Source organism: Anabrus simplex, chromosome 10 (assembly GCF_040414725.1).
Source record: "Anabrus simplex isolate iqAnaSimp1 chromosome 10, ASM4041472v1, whole genome shotgun sequence".
NCBI lineage: Eukaryota > Metazoa > Arthropoda > Insecta > Orthoptera > Tettigoniidae > Anabrus > Anabrus simplex.
Genome location: NC_090274.1, coordinates 58,950,060 through 58,966,674, shown reverse-complemented (window position 1 = coordinate 58,966,674; position 16,615 = coordinate 58,950,060).

The following is a 16,615-nucleotide window of genomic DNA, read 5'->3' as shown; positions in this document are numbered from 1 at the left end:
AAATATATTTCAAAATATCTCATTTTACTGATACAATGAGCCTGCAACGGATTAAATTTTTAAACAATTTGGAAAAAATGAATAACAACAGACTTGTTTATCTAATACACAAATTTTTGCAAATCAAACATACGAGATCAAAATGGTATAAACAAGTAGAGAAGGACCTTACTGAATTAGGATCACAAAATCTGCAGGATAGGAATACAATCAGGAAAATCATTCATACAAGGTTATCTGAGGAAGACGAGAAGAAACCAACACCACGTACTTGGTCGGAGGAACAGAAATCACAATAATCAATTAAAATGAAGAATTATTGGGCAAGGAGGAAAGCTCAACAAATTTTGATTTTGTGTGGTCCCATTTGTGCAGAATAATAATAATAATGTCTGCTTACCTCCTGTGAGTGTGGCCAGTGGAATAAATCCATGGTGTCATCTACCTGTCATAAGAGGCAACAGAAAGGAAAATCTCCAAGGGCTCCCATATTAGGGAAAAGGAATTGTTAGTATCACGTGACAAAACCTTGAGTATGGCATTGCCTTCACTTACTGTGCCACGCTGCTCAATTTCATCTTTCCTCTCTGACATTTATTGGTCAATCTTGTTCTCTAACAATTCCTTTTCCCCGATATGAAAGCCCTTGGAGATTTTCCTTTCAGTTGCCTCTTATGACAGGTAGATGACACAATGGATTTATTCCACTGGCCGCACCAACAGGAATTAAACTGACATTATTATTATTATTATTATTATTATTATTATTATTATTATTATTATTATTATTATTATCGTATTAAACATGTAAGGCTTAGTCTTTCATTTGTACACCCTTTGTGCCAATATCCTTATTTTTCAAAGGGTTGGACCTCTTGCCATTTTTCCTCTAATTAGTGTCGAGAGAGTAGCGGGCCAAATGTGTTTCCTCATAATACTACTACTACTGCTGCTGCTGCTGCTGCTGCTGCTATAACAGGCAAACTACAGAATAATAAGAGTGCGGAGACAAAGCGCAACTCCTGTAGAAACTTTGATTCACGGCCAAGATGATTTATGGGAAGAAGAACCTATCGAGAAAAACCAAACTGTGACACTATACGATCACCATTCTGAGTGCTGCATTGTACGCTACTGAGACCATGACATTAGGCAAAAGAACTTCTATTTGATTGGAAAAGGAGGAAAGAAAGATCTTGAGAGATATATGGGGTACAGAAAAGCAGGGTGAAATATGGATCCATAGATCAAGGGAGGAGATATACGAGAAAGTAGAACCAATTCAAGTGTAATACAGAAAAGAAGGTTGAGTTTCAAGGGACATTTGTTGAGGATGGATGATAACAGGTTAACAAAGAAGATATGGAACGTGACATGCTTAACGGGAAATAACTGGATGAAGGAAGTTAGGAAGGATTAGAGGGTTACTGGCATAATAGATCGAAAGTCACGATTAGGCCGATACTAAGATCAATCCAAATCACAGAAGTGGAGAGAAATAGGAGCGTGAAAGAATGAAGAGGTATTGGAAGAACGAAGATGTGCTGAACAAGACACGTGAGATTCTAAGGGTCGAAACGAATAAAATAAATAACTTAATACTAATCAGAAGGCAAAAAGGAAGAGGTGCAACATTTCAAAAAGAGAAAGACATTGTTACCTTGAACACAAAAGGTGAGTAAACATATCAGCCACTCAGGTACTCAGCCAGTCACTGGGCTGAGTAGCTCAGGTGGTATAAACTCTGGCCTTCTGAGCCCAAGTTGGTGGGTACGATAACAGGTCAGTCTGGTGATATTTGAATTAATCCAGCCTTGTGTTAGTAGATTACTTTTTACTGTATTACTAGACACTGTATTTCTTTTATGCCACACTGACTCAGGCAGGACTTACGTCGATGATGGGATAGGACAAGGCTAGGATTAGGAAAGAAGCGACCATGGTCTTAATTACAGTACAGCCCCTAGCATTTGCCTGGTGTGAAAGTGGTAAATCATGGAAAACGATCTTCAGAGTTACTGACAGTGGCGTTTGAACCCACCATCTCCCGAATGCAAGCTAACAGTTACACGTCTCATACCGCGTAGCCAACTCGCTCGGTGCTAGTTTTACTGACACTTAAAAGAACTCCTGTGGAATAAAATTCCGGCACTTCCACATCTCCGAAAATGGTAAAAGTAGGCCTATGGTACGGTAGTCAGTGGGTCATAAACCAATAATATTATGTCAGCAAGTTCTTGAAAAACAGGAGAGCTGCAGTCTTTACTGCTAACAGATAAAATCGTTATGGTACTTATAACCAGTACCGGTACTATCTTAGGTGCTGGTAGTAAATTATGTTTTTCCTTTTTATAATTTTATGGAAGTGAACGAGTTGTTTCTTTTATCAATACCGTAGGCTACTCCTAGTTTACCGTATTTGTTTTATTATGGCTGGTAATCTAACCTAATATTTAGGCCTACTTCTTTTCGGCAAAGGATTTAATTTTTAACGCACTGTATATACAGCCCCTGACGTCATTTCTTCACTCAGCAGATGTCAGAATGAAAAAATAAAAGTTGGGATTCAAAAGCTAAACTAAAACAAATGCCTCTGCTATCTTGGTCAAGGTACCGGTATTGGATTACAGGCTTTCTGCCCAGTCAGACCAAGTCTAACTTTCGAGTCTGCCTACAGAAATAATAAATCCTGCTTTCAAGCTTGGAATGGGATGCACCCCCACAGAAAGAACCGGGTTCGAATCCTATTCTCCAGTACGTAGTGTAGTGTGGTTTCGTACTTCCAACTCCACGAGAATCTAGGCCTTCAGCCCACAGGCTTCCCCATCCTAGCGCCTGGAAATTAAATACCGGTAGTACCGGTACAAATATACATGAAAATAGACTCCCAGGCCACATCTCATAAGTTATCGGCCTGGACGTTATTCGTGAAAGAGATGAGGCGTGTCCGTATGAGTGGAGTACGAAGTCGAGGAAGAAATTTATATTTATTGAATCAGAAGAGTGTGATATGAAACAGTACCGAACTACAGCACTAAACCCTGCTCTTTTTATTTTTTAGAAGTACCGGTACACTATGTAGGCCTTTATGAAGTCCACCTGTACCACACGCTTGTTTTCGCTATGCTATGTAAGTGTCATGTTGACACTCCCTAACCTCACACAATTCCACTTGGCGGGTACCTACCCTACAATAATGATTCACGATGTAGGCTACTCTACACCTTTGACGGTAAGAAAAATATGTTGGTAGGCTTCTACGGTGATTAAAAGGATAATATTCATTTCAAAGGAGACACACTCCTCTATTTACTAAGTTGATTAAAAGGATAATGTCCATTTCAAAGGAGACAAAGTCCTCTATTTAAAGTAATGATAGCTCACTACAGAAATTACAATATCAGTCTCAATTATACCTGTCTGGGCCTTAACAGCGGGCATGTTTCTCCAATTTGAAGGGTCGCGGCTATGGAATTTATCATTTCTAACAACATTCATTGCTTCGTGTGGTGGTAAAACCTTGATCAAATTACGACTATTATAAATACCACTGTGATAAAATCCTGCGATAGTTCATAAGATGAATCGATAAAATTTAAGAAGAATGGGGCAAGGAGAAAACATGTCAAAAATAAATAAACGAATGTTATGGAAATAATTCCCTGGTGGCTTTGTAAGGAAGCATGCTCTAGTAAGCAATGGTTCTGTTTAGTACTGGTATAGATGGGAGCTCAAGAGAAGAATTTCGCTAGGAATGTGGCCGGGAATGCGTTAGCCCTCGCTTCTCCCCTCGTCCCTGTCTTATCGTCAACCAAGCTGGTGTATGTACTTGCGTTTCTGAAAACGTTCGCCCTCGCAGTCGCAGTGTCCTCAGGTGGTCTCTTCCTGCAAGACACTTGATGTGTTTTTGTATACCGCAGGTTGGCAAAATTATTCATCTATTAATAGACTACATCTGATCAGCGAAATATTAAGACAAGGCAGTTTCCAACTAATAGTAATCTAGGTTATTTTCCAGTGACACTGGGAATTTATGCCATCTTCAGAATTAGATTTTATCACGGGCAGAGTCCATCCTCAAGGTGCAGATCGAAAGAGCTTTTGTTATTTTTTAATATATATAATATATACATATATATATTGTATTAATTATTATAATACTTTTTACATATTTTTACAAAATGATCGCCAACGTCCGATGACGGTTACATTACTAGAAGAAGACGATATTTATTTTCTGTATTTCAAATGCAGTAAGTTTCATGAAGTGAACTAAAGGCAGGTCAATTTCGCTCGTCAGTGTGCCGAGTTACGAATGCATTCTCTCTCAAACACATGTACCGGGCGAGTTGGCCGTGCGTGTAGAGGCGCGCGGCTATGAGCTTGCATCCGGGAGATAGTAGGTTCGAATCCCACTATCGGCAGTCCTGAAAATGGTTTTCCGTGGTTTCCCATTTCACACCAGGTAAATGCTGGGGCTGTACCTTAATTAAGGCCACGGCCGCTTCCTTCCAACTCCTAGGTCTTTCCTATCCCATCGTCGCCATAAGACCTACCTGTGTCGGTGCGACGTAAAAGCCCCTAGCAAAAAAAAATTGCAAACACATGTCCCGGCGTGTTCGTTACGTGAAGAAAATGAAAATAATAATAATAATAATAATAATAATAATAATGAACCAGATTGAATATGTGCGCGTATAACAATTTTATGATTACGATCCAATCATTCAACTCATCCAGACATCAGTCAGTCATTCACTCATTCAGCCATTCAGTTAATATATAATGTCTATTGTAAGCTAAGGAGAAATATGTTCGGACTCCTAAAACAAATTACACTAATTAATAATAGGAGTACCGGTAAGATACGTGTTATCCTAGACAATATAACACTGTTAATGTCTAGGACCAAAAGAAATAAAATTAAAAAACTACAATTTAGAGATTGGGTGTAGGCTAAATAGTGATTAGGAGTAATTATGATGTTTAATGTAGTAATATATATAAGAAGATCATTCATATAAAAAAATAGCAATAAATGATTACTCTGTCCCCAGTTCCAGGAGATCCGGAACTAGGGGATGGAATTATTCTATTCTACTCTTCTGTATAACAATATTCTCGCTTGTGCGTCACGAATTCTGTGCCGCAAAGGTTATTTTACGTGTCGATAAAGCTGTCGACACGACGCTGACGTAGTTCAGCACCTTCAGATACCATTGCACTTAGCCGAGGTCGAACCCACAGACATATTGTACACTCATAAAGCCAGCGCTGTACCATCTGAAATGGGTGAGAGAGGAGGGAATTTATTCATTATTCGACGAGTTAGTTTACTGACGAACTCAATTTTATAGAATTTTATTTAATCACAAAATATTAAAAAATACTGTAGGCCTAACTAATTATCTTCATCAATCCTTGGGTCTCTATGTCACTTTTCTTGATAGGCAAAAATATAAAATAAAATAATCCTTGTGTCCCTATGCCACTTTTCTTGATAGACAAAATTATGAAATAAAATAACATTAAAACAATAGACTGTAGGCCTAAATTATCTTAATCAATCCTTGTGTCCCTATGTCACTTTTCTTGACAGGCAAAACTATGAAATAAAATAACATTTAAAACAATAGACTCCAGGCCTAAATTATCTTAATCAATCCTTGTGTCCCTATGTCACTTTTCTTGACAGGCAAAACTATGAAATAAAATAACATTTAAAACAATAGACTCCAGGCCTAAATTATCTTAATCAATCCTTGTGTCTCTGTCACTTTTCTTGGTGACACACAAAACTATGAAATGAAATAACATTTAAAACAATAGACTGTAGGCCTCAATTATCTTATTCAATCCTTGTGTCTCTGTCACTTTTCTTGGTGACACACAAAACTATGAAATAAAATAACATTTCAAACAATAGACTGTAGGCCTAAATTATCTTCATCAATCCTTGTGTCCTTATGTCACTTTTCTTTGTGACACACAAAACTATGAAATAAAATAACATTTAAAACAATAGTCTGTAGGCCTAAATTAGCTTAATCAATCCTTGTGTCCCTATGTCACTTTTCTTGATAGGCAAAACTATGAAATAAAATAACATTTGAAACAATAGTCTGTAGGCCTAAATTAGCTTAATCAATCCTTGTGTCCCTATGTCATTTTTCTTGGTGACACACAAAACTGAATGAAAATGAAATAACATTTAAAACAATTTAAAACAATAGACTGTAGGCCTAAATTAGCTTCATCAATCCTTGTGTCCCTATGTCACTTTTCTTGGTGACACACAAAACTAACATTTGAAACAGTAGTCTGTAGGCCTAAATTAGCTTAATCAATCCTTGTGTCCCTATGTCACTTTTCTTGATAGGCGAAACTATGAAATAAAATAACATCTGAAACAATAGTCTGTAGGCCTAAATTAGCTTAATTAATCCTAGTGTCCCTATGTCACTTTTCTTGATAGGCAAAACTATGAAATAAAATAACACTTGAAATAATAGACTGTAGGCCTAAATTAGCTTCAATCCTTGTGTCCCTATGCCACTTTTCTTGATAGACAAAACTATGAAATAAAATAACATTAAAACAATAGTCTGTAGGCCTAAATTAGCTTCATCAATCCTTGTGTCCCTATGTCACTTTTCTTGATAGGCAAAACTATGAAATAAAATGACATTTGAAACAATAGTCTGTAGGCCTAAATTAGCTTAATCAATCCTTGTGCCCCTATGTCACTTTTCTTGATAGGCAAAACTATGAAATAAAATAACATTTAAAACAATAGTCTGTAGGCCTAAATTATCTTCATCAATCCTTGTGTCCCTATGTCATTCTTCTTGGTGACACACAAAACTGAATGAAAATGAAATAACATTTAAAACAATAGACTGTAGGCCTAAATTAGCTTCATCAATCCTTGTGTCCCCATGTCACTTTTCTTTGTGACACACAAAACTATGAAATAAAATAACATTTAAAACAATAGACTGTAGGCCTAAATTAGCTTCATCAATCCTTGTGTCCCTATGTCACTTTTCTTGGTGACACACAAAACTATGAAATAAAATAACATTTAAAACAATAGACTGCAGGCCTAAATTACCTTCATCAATCCTTGTGTCCCTATGCCACTTTTCTTGATGACACACAAAACTATGAAATAAAATAACATTAAAACAATAGTCTGTAGGCCTAAATTAGCTTCATCAATCCTTGTGTCTCTATGTCACTTTTCTTGGTGACACACAAAACAGTTTCCCTTCTCGTGCCTATTCATCACATTATTGGATAACATGTCTGATAACCTCCCTAGCTTCGCTGTGGATAGTCTTTCCTTTCTTCCGGCAGGGTACCATAATAGTAATACAAAGTAGCACTTCTTCTTTTCTTCTTCTTTTCCTGCCGCTTTTCCCACACCTGTGGGGTCGCGGGTGCGAACTGCGTCGCACATGTGGATTTGGCTCTGTTTTTACGGCCGGATGCCCTTCCTGACGCAACCCTCTATGGAGGGATGTAAGCACTATTGCGTGTTTCTGTGGTGGTTGGTAGTGTAGTGTGTTGTCTGAATATGATGAGGAGAGTGTTGGGACGGACATATACACCCAGTCCCCGAGCCAGAAGAATTAATCAGAAGTGATTAAAATCCCCGACCCGGCCGGGAATCGAACCCGGGACCCTCTGGACCGAAGGCCAGTACGCTGACCATTCAGCCAACGAGTCGGACAATACAAAGTAGCACTATAATAACATAAATGTTTTATAACACAGTTTTTTTTTTTGCTAGGGGCTTTCCGTCGCACCGACACAGATAGGTCTTATGGCGACGATGGGATAGGAATGGCCTAGGAGTTGGAAGGAAGCGGCCGTGGCCTTAATTAAAGGTACAGCCCCAGCATTTGCCTGGTGTGAAAATGGGAAACCACGGAAAACCATCTTCAGGGCTGCCGACAGTGGGATTCGAACCCTCTATCTCCCGGATGCAATATAACACAGTTATGTAAGTCTCAATATATAAATCGCTGTTCAACATTTAAAAGGTCAACACTACCGAACTGTTCGACTGGCCACTTGTATCATCAGAGGGAGACTGGCTGCTGGCTGACGATACTTTTAGGAAGAGCCATAGCCGAGACGACTGAGAGAGAAAGCTGCTCCCCCGTGTCCCACCTCACGTCCCGCTAGTCTTCTCTTCAGCTCGCATACCGAATACGTCTTTACTCTTATCGCCCTTGGGTTCTAGCGTCTTGGCCAGGGAGTAAAGAATACAGGGAGATGCCTTCCTTGGAGCTCTGAGAGTGAAGCCCAATGGCAGTGGTCTACACAGGGGGCGTGGTCGTAAATAGGCGCGAGAACGCATGCGATTTTTTGATAGTCAAATCTGTCACAGCTCATTGAAGTGAATACGATGAACGCAAATTGTAATTGGGGGAATTTTCAGTTGCAAACACTGAACGACACGCTAACACGTAAAATAGATACTAATATTTAGTTGATGTTGGTGCTAGAATTTCGTAGTCTCAGAAGCATCGTCCACTTTTCGTAAGAATTTTTAGGTTAGACTTGTTGTTTATCGTCAATTTTTCCTGAGGTTTCCTGTTCATGAAGAAAGGAGAGCAGAGTGGATTAAGGCCATTAGAAGGGAAAATTGGATACCTTCTCCTTACACCAGAATATGTTCCGCACTTTTCAAACCGGAATTGTTCGATCGGTCCATGAATAAATTTGTTTTGAAGGAGAATGCAGTACCTACTATTTTTTAAGCATTCCCTTCTTACCTACAGAATTAGAGCACTCGAGGCCAAGAGAGTATTTCATTGTCACGCCCTTCGTGGCCCTTGTCTTCCTTTGGCCGATACCTTCATTTTCCGAAGTGTCGGGTCCCTTCCATTTTTCCTCCTAATTAGTGTTAATAAAGGATGGTTGTCCGGTTGTACATCCTCTTAAAACAATAATCACTACCACCTCTTCTAAAATATGTATTCCCCTATGGGTGAGGACGGTATCCCTTGCCTTCGTAAAAGTCCCTGTAGAGGTGGGGGTAGTAGAACAACACCCACGATGTCCCCTGCTTTTCGTTAGAGGCAACTGAAAGGGGCCCCAGGAGCTCTCAATTTGGGAGCATAAGTTGGCAACCATGGGGCCCTTAGCTGAGTCCTGGCATTGCTTCCACTTACTTGTGCCAGGCTAGTTTTAATCTCATGCCCGACCTCTAATGGTCAACTCTTGTTTCTTTTCCGACCCCGAGGCCAGTGGCGGCGCGTGACTTTCATCACTGGGGTTTCAACAGAAGAGAAAATTGCCCTCTCCCCAAACCCTCCTCTCCCCCTCACCGCCACCACCTCTTCCGTCGTGGGCCGTAACCTCCTAAAATAAGAAGACAGAAGTTTCAGAAATGTGATCAAATAGCCTACTACAAGAGATTGACAAGGGAGTTATGATAATACGTAGTTGAGTAAAATTTGATATAAACTGGAGGTCCATTGCGCTATACCAGAAACCGCTACTGCCCGAGGCTATAAGAAGATTCGAGGGCTAGGGAGTCTTTCATTTTCTCGCCCTTCATGGCCCTTGTCTTTCTTTGGCCGATATCTTCATTTCTCTCTGATTAGTGTTAAATAGAAGATGGTTGCCTATAATTAAGGTTCAACCTCAGCATTTGCCTGGTGATAAAATAGGACCTTCCATGGCACTACAGCCCGAAGGCCTATAGATTGCGAGGTTGCGTGTGGTCAGCACGACGAATCCTCTTGGCCGTTATTCTTGGCTTTCTAGACCGGGGTTGCTATCTCACCGCCAGATAGCTCCTCAATTTTTATCACGTAGGCTGAGTGGACCTCGAACCAGCCCTCAGGTCCAGGTAAAAATTCCTGACCTGGCCGGGAATCGAACCCGGGGCCTCTGGGTAAGAGGCAGGCACGCCACCTCTACATCACGGGGCCGGTGATAAAATAGGAAGCCACGGAAAACCAACTTCATGGCTGCTGACAGTGCGATTCGAACCCGCTATCTCTCGGATGCAAGCTTTCACAAGGAAATATAAGGGGAGGGCATATAAGTCTCTTGTCAGATCCCGGCTAGAGTATGATTCCAGTGTATAGGACCTTCACCAGTATTATTTGATTCAAGAACTGGAAGAAATTAAAGAAAAGCAGCTCGATTTGTTCTGGGTGATTTCCGACAAAAGAGTAGCGTTACAAAAATGTTGTTGTTATTACCGGGCGAGTTGGCCGTGTGGTTAGGGCCGCGCAGTTGTGAACTTTCATCCAGGATTTGGTTGGTTTGAACCCCACTGTCAGCAGCCCTGAAGATGATTTTCTGTGGTTTCCCATTTTCACACCAGGCAAATGCTGGGGCCGTTCCTTAATTAAGAGCACGGACATTTCCTTCCCACCCCTAAGCCTTTCCTATCCCATCGTCGCTAGAACACCTATCTGTGTCGGTGCGACGTAAAACAAATTGTTAAAAAAAATAGCATTAATTTTCAGCCCATTACTAAGCCAAAACTTCACTACGATTCGGGGAGCTCCGTCCCTGCGATCCTATGCATAAAGAACATTCTCTTTAGGTAGGAAAATCTCCCTACAATTCGTTACTCTAGTGCGAAGGTGCGATACATTTTGCGTTATGAAATACAGGTGAAACTGTTTGTTGTGACATCACTTTTAATAAACAATAATGTTATTTGTTTTACGTCCCACTAACTACTCTTTTACGGTTTTCGGAGACGCCGAGGTGCCAGAATTTAGTCCCGCAGGAGTTCTTTTACGTGCCAGTATATCTACCGACACGAGGCTGACGTATTTGAGCACCTTCAAATACCACCGGACTGAGCCAGGATCGAACCTGCCAAGTTGGGGTCAGAAGGCCAGCGCCTTAACCGTCTGAGCCACTCAGCCCGGCGACATCACTTTTAACGACGTATTTGATATAACGGCGAACTCTAACAATCCCGTCTAAATCCTATATAAACACTGTATTTTAAAAATCGTTTAGTAGATGGCGCTTATTACGACATATCGTATAAATCGACGTATTTTAATCACATTTTCGGAAAATATGCCATAATTAAGGTATAGCCCCAGCATTTGCTAGTTTATAAAATAGTTATTGCACATTCCACAGTCATTTTATATTGTTATTGCCAAACCACAGTTCGGCGCAGTCATGGGGGCCTAACTATCTAATCACCATCTTGGGCCCAGTTTATCGAACTCGGTTGCATGCTTACAGCTGCGTGCCCCCTAACCACACAGCCAACTTGCCCGTTCATAGGGCTTAACTACACAATCGCCATCTTGGGCCCAGTTTTACGAGTAGTAGCAGGCCGTGGCCTTAAGTTAGGTACTATCCGCCCCAGGGGCTCTGAACTTTGGAGCGTGGGTTGGCGGCCACGGGGCCCTTAGCTGAGTCCTGGCGTTGCTTCCACTTACTTGTGCCAGGCTCCTCACTTTCATCTATGCATCCGACCTCTCTTGGTCAACTCTTGTTCTTTTCCTACCCCGACGCTATTAGGTTTGCGAGGGCTAGGGAGTCTTTCATTTTCACGCCCTTCGTGGCCCTTCTCTTCCTTTGGCCGATACCTTAATTTTTCGAAGTGTCGGACCCCTTCCGTTTTTTCTCTCTGATTAGTGTTATATAGAGGATGGTTGCCCAGTTGTACTTCCTCTTAAAACAATAATCACCACCACCACCTCAGCTGAGTCCTGGTATTGCTTCCACTTACTTGTGCCAGGCTCCTCACTTTCGTCGATACTATCCGACCTCCCTTGGTCAACTCTTGTTCTTTTCCGACCCCGAAGCTATTAGGTTTGCGAGGGCTAGGGAGTCTTTCATTTTCACGCCCTTCGTGGCCCTTGTCTTCCTTTGGCCGATATCTTCATTTTTCGAAGTGTCGGACCCCTTCCATTTTTCTCTCTGATTAGTGTTATATAGAGGATGGTTGCCTAGTTGTACTTCCTCTTAAAACAATAACCACCACCACCACCACCTTAGGTACTATCCCAACATTTGCCTGGAGGAGAAGTGGAAAATCCACTTCGTAAATAGCTGAGATGTAAAACGAATATACTACTACTCGAAAAATCCCTGACCTGATCGGGAATCGAGCTCCGGCTATGAATTATCTCCTTAGATGCAGGTAAAAACTCTAACCTGGCCGGGAATCGACCCCCCGAAGCCTCTAGGTAAGAGCCAAGAACTCAACCCCCTATACCACACGGTCGGTGCGACATTTTTTAAAAATCGTATCTGTTTAATTTTATATGTTTATATGATTCACTGAAAAAGACCTTAATGCTGGGGAAGACTGATGGTAACAGGAGAAGAGGGCGACAACGGATGAGGTGGATTGATGACATCAAGGAAGCCACGGCTCTCAATTTAGAAAGACTTCGGAAAATAGTATACGACAGGAAGAAATGGCGCACTTTGGTCTATGGGGTCACGGAGAGTCGAAAGCGACTAAACGACTAACAACAATTCTCTTTCTACTTGTATTGTATGTCAGACACATCGAACAACAGCGGTCTGTACATGTATGTGCTGTTACGCAGAATTTTGACACTTCGCCTTTCCTGTTGCGGCAACAGGCAGACACGCGCAACAGCAGGCCGACACACGCATTCATTTGATAAGATAACACACGCAAGACCACCTATAAAATTTTAAATCATGTTTTAATTCCCTTCTTTTTCATATGTAAGTATATTATAGTATTCTGAGGTAAGCAAATAACTACTAAAAGGTGACTGAAGCGTATGTGCATGTGTAGAGAAATAAACACTTGAATGCTTCTTTAAATACGTCGTGTTCGCGCTGTAATGGTTAACGACCATAGTGCACATAGCAGAGTTCTAGCTAATCACATTATCTACTACACAACAGTCACATAAATAATAATAATCATAGTGTCTCAGCTACTTGGGTAAGCGGTGTGCTATGATCTATTTCTTTTTTTCAAAATTTATATTTCGTCAATACGGTAAGTGTGTAAATGTATCTTTTTCCGTTGGTATATTCATTACGTCGTCGAATGCTTGTGCTGTGTGATGTGTTTAATATAATTAATTACCAAAAATTGATTAAAGTATGTGTGCATGTGTGGAGAATTAAACACGCCAATGCTTCTGTAAATACGTCGTGCGCGCGCTGTGACGGTTAACGACCATGGTACACTTACAAGGGAACATACACAAAGGTGAAGTCGCCGATCGCGATGAAACTTAGCAAACACATTGAGGTACATGTAAAAACAAAGCCAGCATCAAATTTAGGCGCCAACATTCATTAACGCGTTAATTAAGGGGCCTAAAAGTTGCGACATTTCAAGTTCCGCGCGAACAGCGATGAATTCCTCCTGACCAATGCTTAGCCGGAACACTGCTTTGTGCCACACCTCTGCTCCTCCTCCCCACCGCACGGCCTGGTTCAGCACCACTCGTTTCCCTCTCCCCGCGCTGCCGTCTGCTTAGCTGTCCAACAGAACCTGTGCTACACTGCGTACGCTATCAGCCGTCCTCATAGCTCTCCCTTGGAATTTCCACATTGTATGGGCAGTGTACATTTTATGAAATATTTATGAAAACGTTTGCGACGAGTCCTTAAGGGCAATGTCACTGAGCGTGTCAAAAATTATTTTTCATCTTCAAGCAAAGCACGGAAGTCACGGTGAAGACGGTCCGCTGAACTTTCGGGAGCTGCAGCTTTATGACGCGATTGAGGGTGAGTGTTAAGCAGTCAACTATTGTCAAATAGGTTTTGACGCTCACGGGGAGATGTCACACTGCGGACATAGGCCGTAATAACGTAGCTTGAAGCGTGGTCTTTTGCGCTGCATGTGAAATTGTAGGTTTATGATATGTTGATACCGATAACTCTGTCCGACTCGCTGGCTGAACGGTTGAGCGTACTGGCCTTCGGTTCAGAGGGTCCCGGGTTCGATTCCCGGCCGGGTCGGGGATTGTAACCTTAATTGGTTGAATCCTACGGCACGGGGGCTGGGTGTATATGTTGTCTTCATCATCATTTCATCCTCATCACGACGCGCAGGTCGCCTACGGGTGTCAAATAGAAAGACCTGCACTTGGCGAGCCGAACCCGTCCTGGGATATCCCGGCACTAAAAGCCATACGACATTTCATTTCATTACCGATAACACTCTCGTTGTTTTTAAACGAACAGTTGTGTTCTCCGTTGTTCCTGTCAATACATATACACATAACAACATGTATTTTAGTTATTTGTTTAATTTTGTTTCAGAGCTTATAAGTTGCTGTCTTGAAGGTGACAGTCTCTATTTGGAGGACGTTACAAGTTTGACGTATAAGTCTGATCAGTCGGAGGAAACCGAAAAGGATATTGAATATAGCGAGCCAGAACCGGGACGAAGCCAAGACAGTGCCAGTTCAGCGGACACCGTAGACTTACAGTATAAAACAAGAGCAATCAACTTCTGGAGGAGTGGAAAACGGAAAAATCTTAAATTTACAACTGTGCAAAAGCACTTCCGTCGTTTACATAGTGTGTCACAGCTCTCCGCCTGGAAAAAAGTTGTGGATGAAGGAGGCTCTCTCCGAGACAAATTTGGTCTTATTGCGATGGATTGCAAGAAAAACTTTGACGCGGAGTACCGTACGTCTACCATCCATGACGCCACAATCAAACACTGGGCAATGCAAAGTGCCCGCTCTCGCGGGCTCCATGACTTTAAAGCGTCCTCACGCTGGGTGTACGACTTCAAAAAGAAATTTGGGATCACATCCCGAAAAATTACTGTCGTGACAACAACGAGAAAACTTGATAAGGAAAGTGACGTTATGGTGGAAGCCCAAATGTTTGTGGAAAACGTAAAAGAAAAAATACAGTTATACAGCCCATCACATGTTTTTAACAGCGACCAAAGCGGCTTTAATTTGGAAATGTACACCGGCAGAACATTAGCGCGCCGAGGAGAAAAGTCGATTAGCACGGTGGTCCAATCAATTCCCTCTACTACGCACAGCTACACGATTATGCCTACCATGTCAGCAGAAGGTGAGCTACTCTCCCCGTTGCTAATTGTTTTAAAGGAAAGAAATGGCGTTTTTGGTTCCCTTGTTAAGAAACGAATATTTTCACACGAAAATATTCATGTCGTGTGCACCACGTCTGGAAAGATGGGCAAAGCAGAAATTCAGAGCTGGTATAATGACATCTTGAAACCAAGTTTACCCGATGGACAAAATATTTTATTGTTAGATTCTTTCTCTGGCCACAATGCGCTTGTTCATGGCACGGAAGTTGAAGTTATGAAGATTCCAGCCGGCGCTACAGCCGTTTGTCAGCCATTTGACGTGTATGGGTTTCGGATTTGGAAAACATACACCAGACGAATGTATTCCGGGCTGCGACTTATGAATACCGGCATCGTGCTGCATCACCGTAACACCATCTTAAAGTTGCAATCACTGTTACATTTCCAGCTGACATCTCCTCGATTCATAAACATGTGGAAGTACTCGTGGTACCGCAGTGGGTACCTTGATGATCATCCTGGACAATTCGAACACCCGGTAGTGTATTCCTTTGACAGTGTTGGCTTGGTATGTTCTTTGTGCCCGAATACTGGTTTTGTCAAATGTGCGTAGTGTACAAAGGACTTATGCGTCGCACACTTCTACGAGGAACACCACTATTGTAAAGCATACGTCCCTTGAGAAAAGTATGGTGCCTGTTGTTAATTGTGTTTTGTTTCAGTCGTCTTTTCACTATTTTGTAATGTGTCGAATAGACCATAAATTGTTTTTGCTTACTATTATTGACGAGGAGTTTGCCCGATGTAATGTATATGGAGTCATTTATTGTGGTGCCTTGTAATTTTTTGTTGTTGTACCAGTTCGTACAATAGCCATGTACACTGTTGTATGTCCGGCGCTCACTTCTCGCTCCTCCAGCCAGCTGCACGCGCGCCTGTGTATCATTCTGCTAGCTTCGACGCGCAGCCCTCAGTGCGCGTGCCTGACCATCGAGTGTACTATAAATAAGAGCTCCCTTCCTGCTCACTCGCCCACTTGCCCCGGTGTCCAGCTCCAGAATACACCCTACGTCGAGCACGGAGGCTACTCCTCTTGAAAATGTGCTTCGACCAGGTGGACTGAATTTCTGGCAGTACGAGGTTTCACCTCTGGTCACCGCTCCCTTACCTGTTTCCGCTGCCTATGTTCCGTAATTCTCTTACAAGCCATTTTCATTCCCTAATTTATGCAAGCTCCCTTAGTTTCGCTAGGTGGAATTTCTTCAATCAATTGAACTTGCTTTTTAGGAATTCAGGCACTTCAACAAACAAGGACTCTCATAAACATTTATGTTAGTGTGCCAGATAGTTCTCGACTATCAACGTGTCAATTCACAAAGACTATCTTTTCAAGATAGAAGTGTATATAAAGACTGCAAACCTGTACATATTGTATAAAGACAGACTTTTCTCAAGATTCAATATTCCTTTTTGCTTCAAAATAAATTTCAGTTATTTGTGTAAATATTATAAAGTGAAGCAATAAAAGTTGTGTTCTGTAAACTTCAACCTTGGTTACAACACAACTCTATGGCGACGAGGTAAAAACGCAAC